At 42.0% G+C, this 18,023-nt stretch overlaps 1 protein-coding gene across 4 annotated transcripts in view; it reads left to right on the plus strand.

Moving 5' to 3' along the window:
• The first annotated feature begins 862 nt into the window (after positions 1–862).
• Positions 863–18,023, plus strand: part of RGS17 (regulator of G protein signaling 17) — a 72,785-nt gene continuing 55,624 nt past the window's right edge. For 2 of the 4 annotated variants that reach the window (XM_040060613.2, XM_040060617.2), the window contains exon 1: positions 863–1,003. The gene's annotated coding sequence lies outside the window, so the exon portion shown is untranslated. Of the gene's footprint in view, positions 1,085–18,023 lie in introns of all 4 variants that reach the window. The other 2 variants (XM_040060612.2, XM_040060614.2) reach the window with 2 other exon arrangements.

Raw genomic sequence — 18,023 nt, forward strand, 5'->3', positions numbered from 1 at the left:
TTCCAGTGCTGTTAATCTGGAGTATCAGGCTTCAGATTTCTAAGGTGTAGAGGGAAACGTAAACAACGTTCTGTAGTGAGCCAAAATTTGGAAACTGGAGTATGGAGATGGGACAAAATAACTGGCGAGACCTGGCAGGATTCAGGATTCACAGTCACATTTTCAGAGCATCGAGCATCCTGGTCTTGATTCTCATGTTTGACACCGACAGATCCATGCAGATCCACTCTGGTTCTTTACTCAGAAATTGTATTTCGGGCGTCGAACATCAAAAAATGACTCGGCCACTAAATCCCCGCCTCTCCCTTGGCTTCAGAGGAGAATGAAGCGCGGGATAGTAGCGGTTTATGGGCGTTCTGATTTTTTTTTTTTTTTTTTTTTTTTTTTTAATCTGTTCGGACATACCGATGTGGGCACCAAAGTAAAAGCAAAACCGCAGCCCAGCACCTCTAGCGCTTCACTCCTCAGCGCGGCGGCGTGTCGCTCCCGCCGTCACAGCCCACCAGCGGGGATGCCGCCGCTCCGGCCCCTCCGCCCGCCGAGCTCCCCGCCCCTGGCTGCCGGGGGACCGTCCCTGCGAGCTGCGGTGCTGCCCGGCCGAGCAGCCCGGGGCGGGCGAGCGGCGCTGCCGGGCCGGGGCGGGCCGTGACTCCCCCGCCGGGCCCGAGCGGGGAACTCCCGCCGCCGCCGGGCTCCGCCGGCGCTGGCACGGCGCATGTGCGGGGGCTCCCGGCTCCGCGCCGCTCCTCGCACCCTCCCGCCCTCCCTCCCTTCCTCTCCGCCGCCCTCCCTCCCTCCCTCCCTCTCTCTCTCTGCCCCCCTCCTTCCCTCCCTCCCTGCCTGCCTGCCTGCCTGCCCGCCCGCCTGCCGCCGCCTCCCTCCCTCTCCCCGCCGGCTGGGTGCTGAAGTTGGGCGGATGGCAGCGAACCAGCTGCGCTAGGGGACGAGCCGCACCAGCCCTTCCCGGGATCGCTCAGCGCCAACTGCACGCAGCCGGGCGGGGGTGGGTAAGGAGCTCCGCGCTTATTTCAGCCTGAACCGCGATAAACGGCACCAAAATGTCTGCTTTATAGTGATGCAAAGGGTGTGTGTGTGGAGGGGGGGAAACCACACCGACCAAAGGGAGGGATGTGGAGGGGGGAGAAAGAGGAAAAGGAAGGAGGGAGACCAGAGGGAAGATGGATGGATGGATGGATGGATGGATGGATGGATGGATGGATGGATGGATGGATGGATGGATGGATGGCGGGACAGTGCAACAGAAAATGTATTCACCGGGGGACAGGCTGTGTGTAAGCGTGCCTGTGTGTGTGTAACAACGAGCGGCTTCGGCGCCGACGTTGCAAGGTGGAGTGAGCGTGTGTATTTCTGTGTGTGTGCGTGTGTGTCCTGCCCGCGATGCACAAAGGGGTGGTGAGAGGCTCTACCCGCGCCCCGCCATCTCCGCCGCCCCCCGGTTTGTGCTGGGGGTGCCGCGGGGCATCCGCCGCTCCGGGCGATGCTGCCCAGCCCGGCAGGGGAGGGATTTGGGCCGCCCCCGGGGAAGCCGGGGGCACGGGCTGGCGGTGTGACAGCCGCCAGATCGCAGGCGAGGCAGCGCTCCTCCTGTCTTTCCTCTTGACCTTCCCGTGCCTGTAACGTTGGTCTGCTTCGCGCGAGCAGAGGTGGTGTAATTTTTATTCATATTATTACTGTTGTTGTTATTTCGATCCGAGGAGCCGGCGGAAGGTGAGGGTGAACAAGCGAGTCGTTGCCCTAAGATCAGGAGTTGCTTTCCCATTCCTCCCTCCCTCCCTCTGCCCCCTTTCTCGGCTGCCCCCCCGGGCCGGGCAGGACCGGGGCCGGGGAACCCCGGCGGGCAGCGGCCGCGGAGCCCCGGGCGGCACCCAGCCTCCCCCGCCCGCCGTACCCTGCGGCACCGCCATCCCTCTGCCCCGGCCTCCTTCCCGCCCCTCCCCTGGAAATGTCGGCGGGAGGCGGGCGGGGGCCGCGGGAGGAGCAGGTGGCCGGGCGGGGCAGGGATGCTCCCGGTGCGCCGTGCCCGGCTCCGAGCAGCGCGGGACGGCGGCGCGGCCCCGAGCGGAGCGGGGATCCCTGCGCCGCTGGGGAAACACCCGCAGCCGCGGCGCTCGGTGCGGCGGGGATGCGTGCTGCTGCCCAGCGCCCGACACCCGCCGTGCGCTGCTCCCGCGGGACGAAACCGCCCGCAATTAAGAACGCCGAGGTCGCCTCGCTTGCTCGGCTGCCAACCTAACGTTCATCTCTATCCCCTCTTGTTGGTTTAGAAGGAAATCTTACTGGCGCTGTGAGGCTTAGGAACAGCAGGGGTGAAATTCATGGTTTTCAGTATTCGGTTTCTTCGTTTCTGTAACTGGATTTTCACCAACGTGTGCCATAGGTTTGCAGCCAGATGCTTTTGCAAAATGGACGAAATCTGAAATACCCTCCTAAGTAAATATAAGTAAATTACATATTGGCTGGCAATACTGTTATGGCTAACAGGTGAAAAATAGCTTCTTACAAATGTACTATTCGTGCATTACAAACGTGGGGAGTTCTATAAAGGAAGTTGATTCTTTTTCACATCAGTGGATGTTAGTGACATCATCCTTATGTAAATCACTGGGAAATTTACCTGTGGCACAAGCCATTTAGGCAAACAAACTATTTAATCTTTATAGAGAAACACTGTTGCATGCCGTTATCACTGTTATCAAACACATATTTTTATTCTAGCCCCTACCCAGAAAAAGCAAAGTCCTAATAAAAGATGAGTGAGCCCCACCCCAGGAAGTTTATGGCCTAAGACGCAAATGCTATGATACACACAAGTACTTGCCTCCCTGAAATAACGTGAGCATTAAAGCATTTAAATGCCTTTCTCCATCAAGGCCTTAGATCCTTTTAAGTAGCCAAAATAAGAACATAATTTAATTAAAAGAATACGATCAAATGAATTGCTGTAGTGACTTGAACATCTAGTCCAATATCCTGGCTCTGACTACAGTCATTAGCAGACGCTGAAGGGAGAAAAACGTAAGAAACAGGACTGGCAAACAGGGATCTTTTCCTGGCATATCCTTTCAAGTTTCAGCAACACATAGAACATGGATTTCTTATAGTGGAGTTTGGTCTCAGACCATCATATTTAATAAACTTCGAGTTTCCCTACTCCCTTTTTAACAATCTGTTTATGCTTTGGTCTCAAACCGGTTCTGTGGCAATGAGCGCCACAATTTAATTATGATTTGTGTGAAAAAGTACTTCCTTTTGTTTGCTATGAACCTGTTGCCTGATAATTTCACTCAGTGCTCCTTAGCTTTCGTCTGTGACAAGGAGCGCATGCTGTATCTATCCAAGGTGCCAGGAATGTCCTCTCAAACCAGAGCAGGTACAGCACTGGCAGATCAGGTCCCTTCATTTTCCCTATCACCAAGCTGAGAGCCCTGCCTAGGAGCTTAAAGCTGTACTCAGCCCTCGGTCTTTATCTTGAAATCTACAGATAAGAATAGTTATTCTTCTTGTTATGCAACATGGACACTTATGCACAAAGAATTGCCCTGAACTCATGAACTCCTTTCAAGAAAGCTACTGAGAAGCTGTCTGTTGAAAAATACTCCCTGCACTATTGATTTGAAGTCTGACTGACAGCTTGGTGAAAAATTCCCTATCCCAATGCAGTTTTCTACCTACCCTGAAAAGAAGATGAAATATTTTATTCTTAATGGCAATTCTTTTTTTTTTTTTTTTTTTTTTTTTTTTCTTTTTTTTTCTTTTTTTTTCTTTTTTTTTAACAACTATAATAAATACAAAATGCAGACTCTATGTCCAGGGATAGATAGATAGATAGATAGATAGATAGATAGATAGATAGATAGATAGATAGATAGATGATATCTAGATATAGATATATATAAATATAGATGATATAGATATAGATAGGTGAACTCTGTACATTTGAAGTAGCATAATTTATAATTGTTCTGTGTAATGTTCATTATAAGGATGTGAATATTGAACAACATGCACAGTTTCAAAAGGAAAGTTTAAATGTTTGATAAAATGTAGCTGATTTGTAAGGAGCTATAACACAATTTCTTCTTCAGAAGAGTGCTCCTGAGTTCAGTCCTGCTTGAGGAGGTATTGATCAGACCAGCATTGCGGAATACTTCCCAATCTCAGTGATAGCCTCTCTTTGATTTTGTCATAAGAATAATAAAGGAATGAGGAACAAGAGAATACAGAAGCACAGCCCTGGCCCAAAGACACAGAAGTTCTCACAGTTTTAATTCGGCAGCAGACACAACTTGGAGCAACACAATACACAGCAGAATGTGATGAAGCAGAGAAGAGTAGAAACCCATGAGTTGTGAAATTCTTCACAAAAAAATGAAATGCTGGAAACCTCAGATACGTTAATCCCCATCTCCCAAAAGACTAAATGAAGGAGAGGCTGAGTGGTATTGTTATGGGGACAGGATAGGAGGAATGTCAGCCAGTCTCAGACTTAAGCCAGTCTTAGACACGATTTTCTACTTACAAGTGGCAAATATATGTCTCTGTGTGTATATGTAGCGAAATGTGTATATATATGTGTAGATATATATATGGTAGATACATTTTTCACTAAAAATACATTATCTCAATTAAATTTTACAATCCTAGTATTTTTAAATAGCACTTTCCTACTTGTATGCTTCACATGCATGCCTTTAAGTATGAACATATGGAGATTCTTATGAATACGCCAGAAGTGTACAAAGTGAAACAGTATTAGCTCTTGCAGAGATGTTCATTACAGTTCCATTATCTCCCTCCTGATCATGTCTTCATGATATCAGGGATTTATTTTGCACTCATATCAAGATTTCAACTTTTTTAGTGAAAAATATGTCCCTACCATACTAGTAGTGCTTATTCTGTGAATAAAGGATGAGTTTTCTAAGAACGTAAAATTCATGTGCTAATTGGCTTGAGCTAAAATTTGTTAAAAATTAAATCCTTCACAAAATTTAACGTTTTTGTTGACATACCCTTTTTTCTAAGTAGTTTTTAAAATGAAATAATGCAATCAAATTTTCCATACCATTAATTAATTGAAAGCTTGTGCATAGGGTATAAAAACAAATGAATAGATTAAGTTGTAATTAAGTTTATCTATTCATGGTTTTAGCTAATGGCTATGGCTATTCAGGCTGTAAGTAGAGTTGTGAGAATAGCTTTGCTCCTGACTCCTGGGGTTCCACTGAACCCTCCAAAGAAGCCCAGCCCTTCAGCTGGGTACCTCTGCAGGTCTTGGCTGCAGAGGGTCTGAGGAAGTGAGCTGCATGCCTGTCTCTCCCCGATTCTCTGGAAAGTTAACCATTTCAGAGAGGTCTTTTCTATAAAAATTTTTTGTCTCTGCTTGAAGTCCAGTAATTGCTCTCAAAAGGTTTTCCTTGGCATTGCTGCTGTCTCTAGCGTGCACAGAGGAAGCAGCCAAGCAGTGTGACTGTGGCAGAAACCTTGGGGAATGCTTAAAGCACACAAACAGATTAACTTGGGGTCTGCTCTGCTCCTCCTGCCCAGCCACCATGTAACCTGTGCCTCGACCAAACTGACATAAGGGCTTGATTCCCTAGTGTGCTTTCTCTGATTTGCACTGCTCCAGTGATGCAAAATAGATGTAAACTCAATTTAAATGACTTGTGTGCTTTGAAAAATTTTTGTTGTTCTGGTATATTAATGAATCTGGACTTAAATAAAAGTATTTTAATCAATTTAAGGTTGATTCTATCATATCATAAAAATGTTGCATCATAGCTTATTCTTTAAGTTCTTTGCTTATAAAATATAAATGAAATGCATCTTAACTTCCACACAATAGAAATTTTCATACATTATTTACTTTGTAAGCAAATGGCAGCATGTTTTTAGAAATCAGTGAATATCTAAATAGAACGTATGTGGAAAATTACAGGTAGGGAGATAAAACAGAAAGAAAATTTGATAAAATCTTAAATCCAGCAGCCAAGCATTAAAAACATGTGCACACCTTAAACACTACATCTATGCTGCATAATCTTTCTCCATACAAAACCATTATATATCTAGCCTAGTGAGAAAAGGGTAAATTAAACAGTGATGCATTAATGCAGCTATGTAGCCTGTGCTACCAAAGCAGCTTCATTTAAAGCAGTTTGGCTGCTCTCATCTCTCCAGTGATGCCAGCTCCGTGTATGCTGAAATATGAGAGATCACAAGCTGAACCACTGTATATAGCCCATCTCTGTACATACAGACTAGCAGAGAGAAGGTCGCAGTAGCGCTGCCTTTAAAAGATGCAGCCACTAGGTCTCAGGTCCCTGATTAATTGATTATGCCACTTTGCTAAGTTCAAGTCCAAGCAAGACTTGAGGTCTTGTTGTTTTTGTTTTGTTTTGTTTTTTTAAAGGAAGGGTGAATATGGTTTGCTGTATTATGTTTTTGCTGCATTATGTTTTGCTGTGGTATGCTGTAACAATGTCTTCATTTATCAGAAGCTCATGTCAGTTAAAGTAAAGTAATCCTGTGAGAGAAAGCAATTAAACCCCAGGAAGCATGGATGAAGGCTGTCCTGGTATCCTTAGCACAGCGCTTTTATACCTGCTTCCAAGACCAGGTTGGACATGGCTTTGAGCAACCTGGCGGGGGGGTTGGAACTAGATGATATTTAAGGTCTGTTCCGTCCTAAACCACTCAGTGACTCTGTGATTCTCCGATTCTGTAGTTCAGACAGCTCTCAAGAGAGAGAACTCAGAACAATGAGCACCCTTAGAGCAGCGTGTCCTAGGCACGTCGCAGCTGTGGCAAGGAGCTGCAGGAAGTTCTGACATTTCTCACAGTACCACTGCCAGATTAGTATCACCATATGTATGCTGGTCTCATAGAAGCTTAAATTAGAGGGAAGTCATAGAATGTCTGGGCTGGAAGGGCCCCTACATATATTTTAGTTGCAATTCCCCTTGCCATGGACTGGGACACCTTCCACTAGGCTGAGTTGCTCAAAGGCCCATCCAACCTGACCTTGAACACTTCCAAGGATGGGGCAGCCCCAGGTTCTTGGGGCAACCTGTTCCAGTGCCTCACTAGCCTCATAGTGAAGAAATGTATAGTAAAATTTTAATACCACTGTTGCTGTTTATGGTTTGCTTAATGGGAACAACCTTCTGAAGTAAGGAATTTCTTATCCAATCTGCCTTATTTTGACAGTACTGCAGACAGCACATGCTCTCTGATATTCACATTGCACCAGACCTTTGGGTGGTGTAGATTCTGCTCTCTCAATGATTTGCATCATATGAAAATTGAGAACAGTGAATAATAACTTCCTGTACAAGAGCTTCACAAGTAGCCTTGATGTAATGAATGTAGGTGGGAAGTGTCATCCCAATTACTCAGTGTCCAAAAGGTACTTTTATTTCCAAGTCTTATTATCTTCAGAAATTACAAAGTCCTAAAATATTAATCAGATGCTTCATAGCTTTCAAGATGGGTTTGGGAAGAGTGAGATGTAAAAGTTATTTTTTTATCATTCATGTAGAATAGTTTAAAAATATATCTACTGTGTTGTAATGCAGTTGTCTTATAATGGTCTGATAATCTAACTGATACAGTTTGATATATCTGATAACCTGGTAACTGGAATCTAATGTGTAGAATTTTTTCACAATTATATGTATTACATATATGTATTACATTTGTCCAAGTATTATAAACACTGACTCTCACAATGTAAAAACCCCAGATGATGTTAATAAACAGAATCTCAGCTGTATGGTAAGCATTGTGCTGATCACAATAGACTAGGCTATTTTCAAATTTTTGATTATTTGATATGTAAAATTAAGTCACAGAGCAACCACAAAAGAAATAAGTACTCATGTGGTGAGAATCTTGAAAGGATAGTGGGAATACCTCTATCCAGTGAATGCAGCTACTTCATAAACTATGAAGTTGTGAAGGCAGCAGCTTTGAGCTGATAGCTCGTGTAGGACTGGGCACTGGTCAGTGATTCAGAATACAGAAATCTGACTGTTTATTGGATTTGTCCCCAGCTCTCTCTGCAGCCATCCCATATCCAGCATCTGTCTCAAAGCCTATGCCTACACTGCTAATTGCAGTCTAGGATAGAGAGAGCTGACAAAGTTAAGACAGTCAAAAAATCTAGTTAAAGCAGCACTAGCAAGAAAGTTACCTTATTTTACCTCTACTATCTCTATGCCATCTCGCATCCTGCGGTACAGACTACTCAGAAACTGAGAAATACACTCCTGAAATTTTTCTATTTTTAACCTAAATGGCTCCTGGAGGCATTTACCACCAAATATGTTCCATACACCTTCTACCGTTGTCTTAGCTCTTTTTAACCTGCTTCAATTGATCAGTAACCATCTAAGAAAATCACAACTCTTGTTTCAATAGCAGTCAGTGCTAAAATACAGAAGGAACATGGCGTTCATGTGGCTGTGTAAGATTTCAGCTTTATCTGGCCAAGGTATCACAACTCCTGTGGGTGCAGGATTTCACTGAGCACTTCTTTTAGTTGCCAAGACTCTCAGTTTTTGTTAAGGGTCCTGGGTTTTCTCTCTGCAAACTAACAGAAGCCTGAGCTTTAGCACCAGAACTTGATTGTCTGTGTACTGAGTTCTTAAAATGGAAGCAGACCTGACTGGAAAGTTACCACGTTCCAGGGATCACTCCCAATCATACGCTAATATGAGGCTGACCTGTTATGCAGAGCAGGTCACTCTAATTGTATGAATGAAACTAAATTGGCCATTTAGCCTCAGAGCCAGAGAACAAGCCCGGGAACTGTTTCTTTCCAGCACAGGTACGTCACATCTCTTCAGGAAGGCTTCTGCCTTTGGCCTGCATTCTTTCTCCTCAGGAATATGACATTAACCAAAGGAAACTGTGTTTGCTGGGATTTACTTAACGATGGATCCAGATCATCTCAAGTCAGTGACTTGTTTTTTTCAGCTTATGTTGTTCCCTTGATATTTGCCTACCACAAACGAGAACACTGCAGATTTTTATGGTTCCTTCTATTTTGTTCCCAACAGAGGGGTAGGTTGTCAGGTTGTATTAACGAACATATGCTTGAAGGATCCAGTTAGTAACACACCTGCTTAATAGTTATTCCCCATGTCTAATTTCAGACCAAAATTTATGAGCTTTTAACAGATTTAATGTTTATCATGCTGACTTTTGCCATGTTTATTCTAGAATCTCAATGTTGTATTCACTAACAGAAGTCAACATATTTATATTGATAATACCATCAATCTGACAATCTTATATAAAATATTTATATAACCCTCTCAAACCCATCTCAAATATATATGGCTTTAAAAATTACGTTTAACAAAACTTACATTGAATGGCTTTAACTATACTGAGTTCACTCAAGTCCTTCATGTACATATTACTGTTAATATTCTATCAAACCTGTGGGACAAGGAAGTTATGATTTATGTTCAACATTAATAGTTTTTCATACATAACAGGAGAGAGAATTGTTTGAACATATTTTTAAAGAAAGTGTAAAGTTTAGGAAAAGTGAGTGGCTCATATCTCCACGTGCATGAGGTAATAGGAAAATTATGTATCTTGTATGACCTTCTGCTGAGCATTTTTCTTGCTCAGACATATAATGCTTTGGCAAGTACAGTGTCCTGGTTTCATACAATGTGACGTTTCAGGAACTTCTAAGAAAATGGAGACTCCAGAAAGATGAAAATAATAAAAGAGGAGGTGACTACTCATCACATTATTATTATTATTCTGAGAATCTAGCAATTTAGCAAGCACTAAGAATAAATAAAGAACACATTATGAAAATACTATTCCTGTCCTTCCAGATTTTTGGGATTTAGACCTAATAAGGGCTTTTTAATTGTTCCATCACGGTGTCTTTTCTACAAAGAGAGCTCACTTTTCGATCAACCACTACATTACCCTGGCATGCTAAGACAACAACACTGCTTTTCACAGAACAGAAATGCAGATACATATCACTTAACCAATTAGAGAATCGCACAATAAAATAGTGGCAGATGCAGTAATTAAATATACGGGGCAAAATTCTTGTTGATTTCAACAGTTAAAATCTAACATTAAGAATCTTGTCTCCTATTCCAGCTTCCCTGTTACCAAAGTAATGCTTATATATAAACATCAGAGAGAGCTTGAGATCCAGCAAATCTCCAGATCCAGACAATCTCCAGGACAAAATCGGGAATTTTCAGCTGAATAAGAAACTAGTCTTTCTGATCCAGTATTCTTACTCATTTGAAGATGACCAGGGTAAAACCTCTTCAGTATGTCCTTTTGAATATGTAATCTGAATATCAATATGAAAAATATTAATGAGGGCCATGTTAGAAAAAAAGTTGCTCAGTGAGCAAAACACTGCAAAAACATGAAGACTTTGGATGGTTGTGCAACGTAGGCCTGTATTTAGAAAATGAAAAAGAGAGAATGGAAGCATATGGCAAGTAGCATGGGATACCTCCTGCATATATGTAACCCATAATTTTCAGCTCATCAGTTCTTTAAAAAGATACGGGATTTCAGGGATCCATTAAACCTCTACCTCTACATCTGTCACCCTCATAAAATGACTTAACTCCAGTATAGTCAACTCAGTCCTGTTCATAACAGAATAGCATCTGTCCTAGCTTTATCAAATTATGTGTTAAAAAAAAAAAAATCACATTTCTTTTAGCTTGATTTTTTTTGTGATGTGGGTTCCTGTAGTATTGCAGTTATAATACAATAAATTACTTTTACAGGCTACAAAAGGGAGTGGACTAACTAGTCAATGCATACCTAATTCTAATAATGAAGGCAGCATACTTAAAATTACTCTGAATTTTAACAACATTTCAGTCTTGGATGCAATCAGAACTAGGGGAGATACTTTACTCAGTCCATATCAGCATGTACTTTATATATGCTTATATATATTTCTTTGTAATTTAGCCTCAGATACTTTGAATTAATTACCTTCTGGTTATCACTGTGAGAGGACGCACCCATGGGCTGTGGCATGAGTTACCACCAGCCACCTTCTCCAGTAAATTTCCCGTGAAGAATGCAGATGGCTCAAGTAAATGCTTATTTTGTAAAGAAAGGAAGTAAGTTACGGTATGTCCCTTGAAAGATGGGGGAGAGGTCTCCTTGAATTCAAGAAAATATGGTCTAAAAGAGCTTTAATGTAAGAAGTCTAAATTTATTGGAAAGCATAATGTATTGCTGATCTAGCTACAGATGGGAGACGGTTCATAGGCGTTTTAAGACTCCAAATAATTGAATTGCTATTAATGGTCAAGACATTTTTCCATTAAATTGAATGGACTTCTGTGGCAGAAACCATTCTTGCACGCGATGCTGGTCATCGTTCACATTTCAAACATAGGATTGTAAGGCTCCATTTATGCTCTGTTAAGTAGAGATTGTTCTGATGGGCAGGGAGATCATACACAACAGGGGCACAGAATGCCAGAGACAGTTTCATTTTGACTGCTTAATATTTGGTGAGGTACTATCTGGAATAATCTGAAGACAGTATTTTATGTTTTAAAACTAAGTTGGGTACTATTCGTACAGCAGACTGACTTTTTTTGTTGGTTTGTTTCTACGTTAAACCCTGAGCTATTTAGGTGAGACACTGTTTTAAATTGTGTTACAGTCCTGTCCTCTGAGGTGGAGAGTGTATGCAGCAGGGTGCCCAGGAAATCAGCTGCTATTGAACCAGGCAGGCAGTGTGTGCTCAGCAGCGCTCTGGGTTAGGCTGCTGTTCAGTAGCATGGCTGATTCCAGCAGGTGCCACAGTAGCAACTTTAGGAACATTGGAAAATAGGAACGGATGCTGAGGGAAAAGCCCTGACTAATTTAATCCCAAACTCTGTCTGTTTCCATCAACCAGTTCTTACTTTTTCTTTCCTTCTCTTGATCAAGTTGATATTAAGAGCAGGAAGTCTTTTTTGTTTTGTTGTTGGTTTGGGTTTGTGGGGTTTTTGCGGAGGGAAAGAGGAGGAGGTTTTTTGTGTTTTCTTGTTTCATTTGATTTGGTGGTTTTTTGTTTGTTTGTTTGGGGGTTTTTAAACATCTATTCTTACCCAGAGGCTGTTCCAGATCTCCTGTTGAAAACCTTTTTCTCATTTCCAGCCGCATTCACTCAAAGACTGCTTGTTCTTCATTTGCTCTTGTGCAATGATCCATATTAAATTGTTCTTCCTCCCTTCCATTTTTTCACCTGACACATTCATATCCCTCCCTTTTAAACATTTGTCCCAGAAACTCACTTTAGATCTTTAGAACATGAAAAAAAATGAAGAGAACACTTAGAATGCAGAATCCATATCTTGTAAAACAAGGGGGCTCAAATGTCCTGTCAAGAGCTCACCTCCCAGTCACAAAACCCCTCCTCCAGCCTTTTCCCTTCACAACTCATCTGTGGAGCTCCCTGGAGTAGGAAGACAGTAAAGCCTGTGTGACTGGTCCATGAGCATTCTCTCCTGTTTATATAAAGGAGATCCCTTGATGAGGAGTACTTAGGGTGCAGCTTGCGCCTGAAGAAATTTTAGAAGTGTGCTGCTTGAATTTCAATGCTGTGTGACCCAGTGGGATCATCCCTGTGAACAGTGGCAGCAAAACACATAAAGTCACATGTATAAGATTCACCTACATAACTACATAAACTTTAGGGCAACCTAAAGGGTTTTGGTTTTTTGTTTTTTTGTTTTGTTTTGTTTTTTGGGTTTTTTTTTTTGGGGGGGGGGGGGGGGGGTTTTGGTCCATCATCAAAATACATTTCCGAATTGATTTGAGTACAAAATAGCTTCAGTATTAGTATAATTTCTCTTCTCAGACAAAACGACTCTTTCAGGAAACTCTTCTGTGTGTTACTTAAAAGTGCTTCTCAGTCTTGGTATCCTGTGGAACTAGATAAAGATGTAAAATTTTAGCGTAGACATGTACTCGTCTAGAAGAGAAGGGTTCCAGCAGTAGCAACTGTGTTGCAAATGCATTGTTCACCTACATGAGATTGCACAGGACAAACAGAAATGTCATAACTTTGATTTGTTGTGCATGACTCACCTTCTAAAGAAAAGATCACAAGAGAGAATTAAACATTTGTCAAGGAAATGAAGAATCCTGGCCACTAAGATGAATTGGTGATTGTTGATGATTGTTCTCAGACTTCTGCTCTCTTGACCCACTTGCAGACTTGAATGGAAACTGATCATTCTTCTTTATGAGAGTTTCACAGTCACATCTAAAAAGTTGTTTTTAGAGCCAAGGAGAGGTTTGAAGTGATGATAACCATGCTGTATCCTTTATTCCACTTGTTAACATCCTACCTGTTACTGTGTACTGTGAAAAATAGCACTGTCTCAGGACAGGCACTTCACTAGGAGGAAAAAAAAAAAAAAAAGTCAGCACCCAAGCCCTTGGTGGCTGAATAAGGATCAAACATTTAATGTGATCAGCAGGCAGTTCTGCCTCCTACGCTCTCCTGCAATTATAACGTTCAGTTTACTTTTTCTATTTTAAAATAATTGTATTGTTCAAACAAAAATAAAACCATTCAGAAAAGGTCTAAATTTGGCTTTCAGACTCAGTTTTTGAATGCCTGGTCACTGCTTCTGAGTGAGGTATAATGGAAATGGAAATGTCAGTGCTATTAGCACATTGAAAACGTTTCCATCCACATCTCTTTCCCAAGATTTTGCATAGAAGAAATATCAGCAGGCAACGTGTGTCAAGTGTATTATCTATGTGTGCCAGAAAGGTGTTCCCTGATCAGAAGGAGCAGCCACTCCAAGGTTGTAGGTATGCAGACACTTTTTAATCAAGGCAGTATGGAGCTCAGAGACTCCCAACAAGCATGTAGAGACAACACTGAGATGGCCTGGCTGCCCAAGATTAGCACTTATCTTTTGAGTGTCCCGTGGATGGTCCACTGCGCATCCCACCTGAGTGCCTGAGCCTTCCTGGCCCTGCTGCTGTTGTGATGCCACACACAAGCACAACTAATCTTGTCATCTTGTTCCCCAGAGAGCAAAAAGTTCCCCAGCACATGCTTATTCTTGCTAGGACTCTAATCTGCAACTCCCCAAAAAGAAAATTTCAGGTGTGTATTTAAACAGAACACTAGTGGCAAGGATATCTATTCTGTGTCAGTCTTTCTCCAAAAGTCATAGCACAATTATATCAATAAGGCTGCAAGTTAAAGTGAAGCCAGAGAAAAAAAAAATCCAGGAGTTTTGAGACATTTAGATTGTGTTTGAGAAACTTTTAAAAATATTCTCCATGGAAGTATCACAATACTTGCCTACAGGTCTGCCCCAGTGAGGAAACCATCCAAATCAGTAATTGCAAGGCAAATCTCCTTCCTGCACTTCCCGCCAATGAAACAATAAACATGAACACAGGCATTCACTCTAGCAGAAAAATCTGCAAAATCTTGCTTTTTGACCAGACATGCAGGTGGTTCAATTTAATTCTCACTAGTTCTTTCCACAAAGCTAAAAAAAAAAAAAAAAAAATCCCTGAAGGAAGAAGTGCTTGAGTCAGCTCCACAGAGAACAGTTTATCCTTTTCACTAACTGGGATGAATCTTCTATTGAGATGCTAAGTGTTGTATCATTGCTTTCTATACAGCCTTTCTATAAGATCTAAAGAACTTTTTATGCCACATTTATATTCATTGTGAGATTTTTGCCCCTGGCTCTCCAGCTGTTTCCTTGCTTACATCCTGAGGCAAGAACTGCTGAACTTGGGGAGCAGGAAGACTGAATTATTGACAGGGAGAGACAATTTTAGAGTGTGTACACCTCAGAACTGGCTACCCAGATGTTCCAGGTGAAGGGACAAATCTCAAGAGCGGAGGTAATAACCAGCAAAGACTGATGGAACACAGAGAAGTTGAAAAGCACCTTTAAAGTCTGAAGGGGCAAGAAGCAGGCATAATAGACAGTGAGACAGAAATCTCAGTAGGTACCAGTGAAGGGTACTGAGTGTAACATGGATCTGGATGCTAGTTAGTAAAGAAAGAAGGAAATTAGTAAAGAACAGGTGAATTAAAAGGCTACAGTGATAAAGTCTGGAAGTTTGGAATAGCAGAGACGGACACTGAAAAATAAATGTCTTAGAGTCACTTTTAAAAATATAAGCTGATTTCTAATAGCTTTTGATTATTAGAGGATGTCTGTAGCATTTGAGGAATTGGGTCTTATAGGGAGACCCATATAATTAGGCTTTGTTCAGCCTAATTATTAAGAAAGATATTACAGAAATCTTGCCTTAAAAAGAGTTAAAAATTAAAATAATCCCTTTATGTGCAATAAATAATGGCATATGGGCACCACCAACAACAAAACCATCCACACTAAACCAGATTTTCTTTTCCTATCTGCAACTAGAATTTGCTCCTGAAACACTTAAAACTATGTGTCATTCACCGAAATTTCCTTGATCTTGAGACAACAGGAGATAAGAGCCAACAATTAGATTCCTGCTCCTGCTTTCTGATCCTTCACCGTGGTCACAATAAGTAAAACGCCCCTAGCTAAGCAAGAGCAGATGATCTTGAAAAGAAAGGAGATCAGCTTTCCCAGCACTGTGCATTCTTTGGATCTGAAGATCTGCATGAGAAGAGGAAAGAAGGCAGACAACTTTTGATGGCAATGAAAGGTTACCACTATTTGCTGCATGTGGCAAATCTACCTGAGACCTTTCTTACTTGCAGCACACTTTCTATTACGAGACTGTGGTCCTAATGAGGAAGGTACTGCTGAGTTAACTGCAAGTCTCAAGAAGATTTTATTGCTGTTACAGATAACTTGAAATTTCCTTGTATCTCTTAGAATTTAAAACCTAATTTTGTTGAATTGTTTTTGTCTTTTTTTTTTCAAAGAGGCAACTTTCTACTATCCAAAATTTCCCTAAAATTATTTTCAGCAATTCTGTTTATGGAAGAAGGATAGATATTAGAGTAGCATAATTATTGGTGCCACTGGTGTCCTCTGGCAAACAGAAAGTGGCCATTTCAGTAATGCCATAAATATATATTCCAGGATCAAATCTAAGAACTTCATCATTCAAAGGATACAGGCATTTCCAATAGCCATCTTCTTGAGGAAAGCACTGGGCTTAGATGAGAATTAAAAAACGCGATTAAAATATTTCTCTTAATTTAAACATTTTCTGTAGCTCCTTCTTCCATGCAGCCTTCTAGGGTGAGGTATCTGCCCAGGTGGAACTGGCCTAGCATAGAGATGGACAAGGAGGAATTTATCTTCTTTACTGGGATAACAATAGCTGCTGTATGCACCTTGACCCAAAATTGCTACATATTCCAGGCATCCAAACTAGGACTGAGTTGGCCTTCAGTCCTCTAAGAGGACTCTGAGTTTTTAAGAAAACACAATATCCCATTGCCTTCTTACCCTTAGGTACCCAAATTTCCCCAGTCAAGTGCATTGAGTGCCTATTACTCATGCTTGAAACTGCATCCTGCTAACTAGGTCACAACCAGCTCTCAGCAGGACGTGTTGTCTGCCAGAAATCTCAGAGGAGCTTGGTCCAGAAGACACGCTGAGAGTGTGCTTCTCATTTTCTAAAAGAGCTGAACTCATCACAAAACACTAGACGCAAATGAACTGTCATTCCAAAACACAGCCAGGGAAGGAGGTTGGTCAGGTGTGAAGTTTGGGGTTATTTCATCTCTCCTGCCCTCACCAAAACTCTTGCCATTTTCTCAATTTTTCTTTTAATAAAATAGAGGAGAAGGGTCAGGTTCAGCCAGGATGTGATACACCTGCCTTCATCCAATGTGAAGCTGAGGGAATTCAGACCTTCCCGTCCCCACCACAAAAATTCTGCTCTAATCACCAGTTTTGAAGATAGTCAAAGGCAGAATCAGTCTCCACTGTTACCGTTGACACTGTGCTGTTTTGCTAAAAAACCTACCCAAGGCCCCATAAAAAAATTAAAGAGAAATTAGACAGGAAGACAGTGGAGCATCCACCATTGCAATGTTCACTGACGAGTAGGAACACCTTGATTTCTGCCTTTTTCTAAGCCCTAAAGAGCGTAGGAGCCACATTATTTGATCTTTGCAATATTGAATAAAAACAAGAAAGCACATCCACCATCTCATTTTAGAAAGCATGTTCTAGTCCATAATGTGTTTTTCTTTTAATGAATGACTCAGGGTCCTAAATCTAGGTGAGGGCCATGGCTGCAAATGTCAGTCATTCTGCAGTCCAGGCGGGCTTTCTCCATCCTGGGAAGGGAGAAGGGCAAAGCACTCTCTTGGTTACCAATCCTTCACTCTGAGTTGTGCAGCATTTTATGCCAGTCCAAGCCAGAACTGCTGCCCCTCCCTCTCTGCCACATATAAGTGACTGCAGTGAATCAATTTGGAGAGTTAATCCTCCTGACAGCTAATCATTGCTGCTACAGAGTTAGTTTTCTGCCACAAAACCTACTTGATTCGTGTTACCACATGGTAGAAACACATCAACCAGAAAACAGGAGTTAAAGGATTGATGGTTTGAACTTAATTCGCTTAAGTTGCCAAGGAACCTCATGCTTGGGATGCTGCTTTTGGGAATTCATGCTGAAATGTCTTATGTTATCAAGGTATTGCAGGTGCCCAGGTACTTTACACAAGGTCTTTCTCTTCTATGAGAGGGAAAAAAAGTACAAATCCAACAAAAAACATACAAAAATATACACACACATGCACACACACACTCACCTCCAACCTCCCCAAAAAAACACTCTAAAAGCAAATGGCTCATAGCCTCTCTGCACCCAGAGCTCTCTGGTCTGAGTGAGAACAGCTTTGGGGAACCCAGAACTCTGCACAAGGCACACCAGAAGCAGAAAGAGCATCACACTGGCTTTCTTATTTCCTCATTTTGGTAAAAGCGCACATGTAAACTGATTTTTTTGTTTTTTCCTTTGGTGTTCTATTTATTGGGTTC

Source organism: Hirundo rustica, chromosome 3, assembly GCF_015227805.2.
Source record: "Hirundo rustica isolate bHirRus1 chromosome 3, bHirRus1.pri.v3, whole genome shotgun sequence".
Classification (NCBI taxonomy): domain Eukaryota; kingdom Metazoa; phylum Chordata; class Aves; order Passeriformes; family Hirundinidae; genus Hirundo; species Hirundo rustica.